General features: G+C 39.7%; 1 pseudogene; it reads left to right on the forward strand.

Moving 5' to 3' along the window:
* Positions 1 to 5,509: 5,509 nt before the first annotated feature.
* LOC138843354 (cyclin-C pseudogene) lies at positions 5,510 to 6,545 on the forward strand (annotated as a pseudogene).
* The last annotated feature ends 1,298 nt before the right edge of the window (positions 6,546 to 7,843 follow it).

The following is a 7,843-nucleotide window of genomic DNA, read 5'->3' on the forward strand; positions in this document are numbered from 1 at the left end:
TTCCTATTCTGTTCCACCAATCTATTTTTATAGATTTCCAACCAATACCACACTTTTGTTAGCATCATGGCTTTATAATACTTCTTAAGATCAATTACCATTATTCCTTTAGTTTTTTCCTTCTTAAAATTTGTTTCAGTTATTCAAAGTACTTTATATTTCCACAAAAAACCTGTAGGATAAAATTACCAAGATCTACAAAGTGGAATTGTGACTGCAATTTTGCAGAAACCATCAACCAACTTATGGAAACTTGACATCATAACAATATAAAGCCTTCCAGGCATGGAAATAACATGGCTTCATTTCTACGGGCCTTCTTTAATTACTGTCAGCATGATTTTGCTTCTTCTTTTCCAATATGCATGTTTTCTAATTTTTTTGATTCTCCTGTTTCACTGCTTAGGATTTTCAGGAAGACACTAAGGAAGTTCTGAGAGGGGCCATTCTTGCCTTGTTCCCAATTTAGGGCAGGCTACAGCAGGGGAGCAGGGAGATGAATGCATTCAGTTCTACTGTTGTGGGCAATGAGATCCCCAACTGGGTTTGTTTCAGATTCCAAGTTTGCAGACAGATATTTAAAAAATACACACACACACACACATATATATATATATAAATATATATTTGAAAAGCAGAGACAATAAAGGTGGAACTCTCATCCACTACTTCACTCTTCAAATGCCCACAACAGCTGGGACTGGAACAGGACAAAGCCAGAAGCCAGAAACTCAGTCTGGGTCTTCCACATGGGTAGCAGGGATTCAAGTACTTGATTCATCACCTGCTGTCTCCCAGGGTAGGCATGAGCAGGAAGCTGGAATCGGGAGTGGAGCCAGGACTTGAATGCATCTCATAATAACTCAAGCTTGCAACATATCAATAAATAATTAACTCACAAAGTATGAAGCGGGAGACTCTAGGTGACTTTCTACAATGTCCAGCAAGGAACAAAATGAATTGAAATCAGGCCTGCCGTGTGCTAGTGAGATGTGCTCCTCATCTGGAGAGAAGGGGCAGAAAGGAGAGGAGGAGGAGTCTTCCCTGCCAGCCCCTTGTTTATCACAGCACTGGAAGCGGGCAAGCACAGACCATTCCTGCTCACATGCTGTTCCCTCCAACTTTCTCTCACTTGATTAGATGCATGCTTTTTTCCTACCCTTCCTCTCCTAGTCAGAATATGGCCAACCACACAGAACAAAGATGCATTGGACATCGAAGTGGTTGTTATTTGCAGATGTATTTCCCATGAGGTGGAGGAACTGAAGCTAGTCACGTTTAAGCATTGACACTTTTATGGAGTTTTGAGAGGGAGCATCCCCCAAGTCACAAAAGAAAAAGAAAGAAGAGAGCCTCTTCAAAGATCAAAGGTGCTGGAAAATCATCACCTTGTTGAGATGCCTTTCACGTGGACTCTGTTGACAACAGTATAAGCACATCTAGCAAAAAGAGAAAAGGCTGATTTGCTTGATTATAAATCTGTTAAAGAGATCTTTGGGGGTGAAATGAACATACACAGAAAAATCAGTGACAGAGAGTATTAGAGTGAAGCAAAAGCATCAGTTTTAGTGAAGGAAATGGAACAATTTACGTGTTTATAGTTTTTTTTCTAGTGAATACCTCTCTGCACATTAACAATTTCATTTTCTAATTGTTATATAACCCTCTTGATCATTAACCACTTTCTTTCTACTGTTGATAAATGAACATTTCTAATGCTCACTTTATAGAATGTAAACCATATATCCTAATGTGTACATGTGTATGTGTGTGTGAGTTTGTATGTGTGCGCACCAATCCATAACTGCTTCCCATTCAACAAAGCATACTGACACGGCAGAAATTTTCATTTTAATATAAAGTACCATATGAATTTTGATGAGTTTTCATCTCTTAGGCATATGATCTCATTTTTTGTAAATTACCAAAATTTAACTGTTACTCTGTCCATCATTGCAGCCAATACATTTTTTAAATGAAGAAAATTATATTAAAGCACCCCAAATGTAATGTATAGCTGAAGGTAGAGTTGGACTTGAGTTCATATAAGAAATATTTAGGGGCCTTCCCAATGCTTCATCATATAAAAATAAAGAGCCAATTGAATATTCTTTAAAACAAAATAGTATGGGGGCCGGTGCGTGGCTCACTTGGTTAATCCTCTGCCTGCAGTGCTGGCATCCCATATGGGCACCGGGTTCTAGTCCCGGCTGCTCCTCTTCCAGTCCAGCTCTCTGCTGTGGCCCAGGAGTGCAGTGGAGGATGGCCCAAGTGCTTGGGCCCTGCACCCGCATGGGAGACCAGGAGAAGCACCTGGCTCCTGGCTTCGGATTGGCACAGTGCACCAGCCATAGTGGCCATTTGGGGAGTGAACCCACGGAAGGAAGACCTTTCTCTCTGTCTCTGTCTCTCTCTCTGTCAAATAAAAAAAAAAAGTAAAAGAAAAAAAAAAAGCAGTGCAATGCCCTCTTTGAGTGGGTGATCATCATTTCCAGGCATTGTTGTGTGATTTGGCAAATGGTTGAAAGAATAATTTAAATATTCAAAATTCAGAGATAAAGACTCTTTATCATGTAATTTGATGACCATCAATATTTTTTAATCATCTTCTTCTTCCTATACCTTCTGATACATATACTTCATGAGATCACTTATTAATTGCTATTTATTAGAACATTGATTAACATTTACACTGTAAATCAATGTCTATATAAAACAAGGTACCCTTGAGAAATCAAAATTTAGTTCCAAATACTTTAAACCTTTAAAATGATTACAGCTACATGCAACTAAATTATCTAAATTCTCTTATTTTTCTATCGTGTAATCAATGCACCTCATTTTATAAGTAGAAACCTGTTCACCAACTGATAAAAAACCAATCAAGACTAGCAGCGCTGCTTTTGTCTCCATGCCCCAAGTAAATTATAGCAGACGTTCAAACAAGGTCTCCACAACACCTTCTCACAATGCAATGCCTTCAACCCAGGTAAATGATACCTCGAGGGTTTTTTTCCCATGTAATTCTTGTTTTACAGGTTTTTACATCTTTTTATTCACTGCATAGAATAGAAACACTATGCAAGACACTTATTTAAAACAGCTAGAGGTAAAAAGCACTCTCAATAAAGCTGCCCTTACCTTGGTAATAAATATTAATCATATGTCTGTCCAGATAAATTCCAAATTTTTGTTCGTGTTTTCATTAACAGGAAAATAGACACTACCCTCATTATACAAGGGTATTCCAAAATTTTGCAAAAAAAATTTTAAAAGCTAAGTTAAGAAATAAGATCCTTTTGGTACAAAACTATTTGAAATCCATGCCTAGTTTGCTCATAATACGCATTTTTCATGAACTTTTGAAGACTCCTTATGCAGTTAAACAACTTACTTATGGGTCACCCAGTCAAGGTTTTATTTCTCTGAATATTGACTTTCCTTTGCAATCATATTATCTTGCTGTAGCCAGTATTAACTCAGAGAAAGGAAAAATAAAAAAAAGCAAAACTAGCCACAACCAGGCGTTCTCCTAAAGGTAAAAATCTGTCAGAAATACAACTTTATGATACTTTCCATTGTCTTTTATCAGTGTCCAAAAGGGAAGAAAAATGGAAAAGCAAAGGATCACTCTTTTCCTCACTAACACCTCAAGAACATACAGTTCACTGCATAGCAGGATCATTGATGTCGGCTACTGAAACCAGAAGAATCTGTAATCACCAGCAGTCTGGTTCTATTTGTGAAACAGATTACTATGCTTTCAGAGTGCTAATGATCTACCTCTCTAAAAATATCAAATTAGACAAAAGTCGCTACAATATTAGAATCACCATTCACCTGAGACAACAACATCGCTTTGTAGAAATTACTCTAATCTACCTCTGGAGTGAAATTCTTCACACATTGACAGTCAGCATAACCTCTGCCTCACGTGTGAAACGCGGGGCCGGGTGCATTTCCCAAACGGGAGAACTCACTGAGAGCCTGTACTGAAGCTGCCTCACATCTAACCTTTTCAAAATTTTAAGTCTTTATATGTTTTATCACCTCTGGATTAATTCATGTGTAGTAGGCCTTTCAACAGCTTAAAAGGTTATTAGCTCATATACGAATATAAAGTTTCCTTAATTTTTTGAAATATGAGATAATAGCAAACAAAGAATATTTTCAACAGACTAACAGCTACACCAGTGGAGTCCTAGGTTTAAAGTCAGAATAACACTGTTATCCTGGGCGGCCAATTATTAAGCCAGTAGCTTTGTATAAATATTGAGGCATCATTTTTCATATATAATAGAGAACCAGGAAAACTTACCTTGTCTGATACAGTCTTGTTGATACCACCAAATGAGATAAAGTGTATAAAGGTGCTATTCAAATCATAGTAGTTTCCTTCACCTCAAAAAACATGATTTGCAAATTTTACACACTATTTTAGTTAGTACTTAAATATGCTCATTAGGCTCAAATGCCATATCAGTTATTAAATAATGCATTTATGCTTATTATATTTAAATATCATTAGTTATTTATAAATAATATACTACTGATGAAATTAAAAGGGAGTAACAGCATCTTAGTATTAATCAGATCGTTTGTAAGGAAAGCTGAGCAGTAGTTTAGATCTGCTCAGGACATTGTTATGCGCCCGACACCTTGCATTTACCTTTACAGATAAGAAAATAGCACAACAGACTTGACCGAGGACCCTGCAGGTCACATGGAAAGGTGAATCACCAAGTAGTAGTCAGAGTGATCCTATCTGGAGCAACGTCTTATGACTGTGTCAAAAGATAGGGGCAACAGAAGAAGAGAAATTGCAAACCACTTGCTCTTGTGAGAACTATGAAAATATCTGACAATAATTGGTAGGGAGATCACAAATAATTTTTTTTTAGTTTTTTGTCACAGGCATCCTCATTTGCCACACTGATGACATTAAGTATATATTAATTATCCAATGATTTTTCAATGCTTCCCACTCCTATTTCCTCTCACGTGGGAGGCCCTACATGTGCTGAATGTACATGGGAACCACTCCCTCTGCCAAGGCTGTTTGAAAGAATACCCCATCCCAGTCATGAGTGCAGAAACACACGGTGATTAGGCTTCAGCATGATTTGTTTTAAGGGGACACGACACTGGAGCGCAAGGTGACATAAATGAGCTAGCACAGCTCTTGGCTTACGTTCAAAACTCAGCAAGTGCTGTGTGGCCTCTGTTTTGGGGATTCTGGTGCCACGGGTATTGCACTACTTCTGTTCTCCCCTTTACTTCATGATATGGTTTCAGCTTTCATTTGCTGGAATCATTCTTGAGCATTGTGTTTGGGAGAGCATGTAGAGAGTGCATTTCTCCTTTCTCCCTGCTTTTAAATTACAGGTTGTTTGCTGGCTTTAAGATTTTGAATCCTAGAGCTTTTACTCTGGGTTCTGGAGAAGCTGGTCAGAAGCCTTTTCCCAAAGGCTGAGCAGAGCTTAGCGGGGCCATGGGGGCTCCACAGGCAGCTCCACGGGCTGGTGCTTTTTCATCAGGGCAAGCTGCGTCCTGGCAGGGCACTCTTGGCCCAGCTCCCACTATTTGCATCGGATTCAAGATAAACAAGAGCTGTTGCAGGGGTGCCAGAAGGACTTGAAATTCCTCTCAGAAGAAGAGTATTGGAAATTTACAAATATTTTTTACAGATATTGTCTAGGCATTAGGTGAACATCTTAAGTTAAGACAAGTTATTGTCACTGCTACAGTCTATTCTGAGACATTCTATGCCAGATAATCTCGGAAAAGTATAAATCTTGTATGAATGGCTTCTACCTGTGTGCTTTTGGCACCCGAAGGAGAGGAATTTGGAGTAGTCGCAAACGCAAGATCGGTTCCTGCTGCTACTTCTGTATGGGAAGGTGGGTTTGCAGATGCTTTTCCAAAGGAACTTGCTCACGGGATGAATCCTATATTGGAATGTGAACTCCATATTCTAGAATTAACGGGCTGTTGCTTGGGTTTTTATTACCCTCGTAGACTTTTGCTCCAGTATGTGCAGGGCATGGGCTAAGAAGCCGCGTTGCTTCCCCCTGCTGGGTGCAGTGAGAGACGCCTACCGAAGGGAACTTTGTCCACAGCTCACCTCCACGTGGCCTGTGCTGTGCAGCAGAAGAGTGCCCGACAGTGGTTTGCTGAGCTTCCTGGGGATTCGGAGAAGATTTTGGAAATTATCAGGTTATTTTAAAACTATATGAACAGTGGGAGCATTTTGATGAGAGGAGAGAGATGGCAATGATTCTCATAGGAGGGCAAACCCAAAGCCACCTCCCAGCAGTGAAGGAGAGCAGGATCCAAATGGAAGGCGGAACTCCAGCTGCGCCCAGTCGAAAGACCTTCCCAGGAATTCAGCAGTGGACTGCTTGGAGAGGAACCGCTGGACAGAGTTCACTCCCGTCTTCAGTGGTGGCACACAAATGAACATGGAGAGCTTGTTTCTGTCAAGCATACTGGGAAGTGATTTTACTTTTGCAAAATACGTTTTTCCTTACCTAAGTCGATTCTAGTACAAAATCTATTATAATCTCCTGGTTATAAAAGTATGACAAGGTTCTAAGAGGAGCTGCAGACATTTCAAAATTAATAACTTTCATTTAATATTTCTTAACTTGGATAATAGAAAAACTTTTTAAGTTTAAAATCATCTTTGTTCACTGAGGTACCGCAAAAGGACATAAAAATTCAAGATGTGAGAATTGTTTTTCTTTCATAAGTTAAACTTAAGCATCTTCCTGAAGCATTGCTTCCAAAAATAGTAAAATGATGTTAGTGAAGACTGACTTGTTTCTTCACTGTAAAAGCCTGGGTAGGTGAAATAATTCTCCTGTATCTATTTTTTGTAAGATTTACTTAATTACTTGAAAGGCAGAGATACAGAGAAAGAAGGCAAGACAGAGAGAGAGAGAGAGAGAGAGAGAGAGAGAGAGAGAGAGATCTGGTTCACTCCCCAAATAGCCACAATGGCCAGGGCTGGGCCAGGCCGAAGCCAGGAGCCAGGAGCTTCCTCCAGGTCTCTCACATGGGTGCAGGGCCCAAAGACTGGGGCCATCTTCTGCTGCTTTCCCAGGTGCATTATCATGGAGCTGGATCAGAAGTGGAGCAGCCAGGACTTGAACCCAGTACCCATATTGGATGCCGGCACTGCAGGCAGAAACTGAACTTGCTGTACTGCAGTGCGGGCTCCCCTACATCTATTTCTTAAACTCCTTAACGTCTATCTACTAACTTGTGAAAATCTTATGGCAACTAATTTAATAATTGATTCCTATTTATATATACTCTGCAACAATTTGAAAACTAATATAATTAAACCTCTTAATATCACTATCTGTACTATTCCTAATGAGCTAGTCATCACTTCATTAAATTTGACTTTGATGAGATAATACAGATATTTCCTTTGCAAGTATAATACAGTTATAAACTAAAGTCATACTTTCCTTTAAGAATCCAACTACATTCACAAAAATCCTATCTCAGTGATTCTGTCTCCAGAAAGATTCTTTCCTGAGAGCAGAAGCGCACAGGAGCCAAGGGCAAAGGGTCTCTTACTCACCTGAGGCTCGGTTGCCATTTCTTCTGATTGATGACGACAAGAAGCACCCAGCCGGCCATGCATCCTGTCCCTTCCTGACACTAGACAACCCCGCTGTGGACAAAACTCTGATCCCTTCATGGCAATACAGGGGTTTCTCTGTGTACTCTGCATACAACTTGAAGTATTAGACACCTTGCTCCCAAAAGCCAACCAGCTAATGGGAATTGGGTTTTCACTCTGTCAGTCTCGAAGTCTCTCTCTCTCTCT

The sequence above is a fragment of the Oryctolagus cuniculus genome, chromosome 8 (assembly GCF_964237555.1).
Source record: "Oryctolagus cuniculus chromosome 8, mOryCun1.1, whole genome shotgun sequence".
In the NCBI taxonomy this organism is placed as follows: domain Eukaryota; kingdom Metazoa; phylum Chordata; class Mammalia; order Lagomorpha; family Leporidae; genus Oryctolagus; species Oryctolagus cuniculus.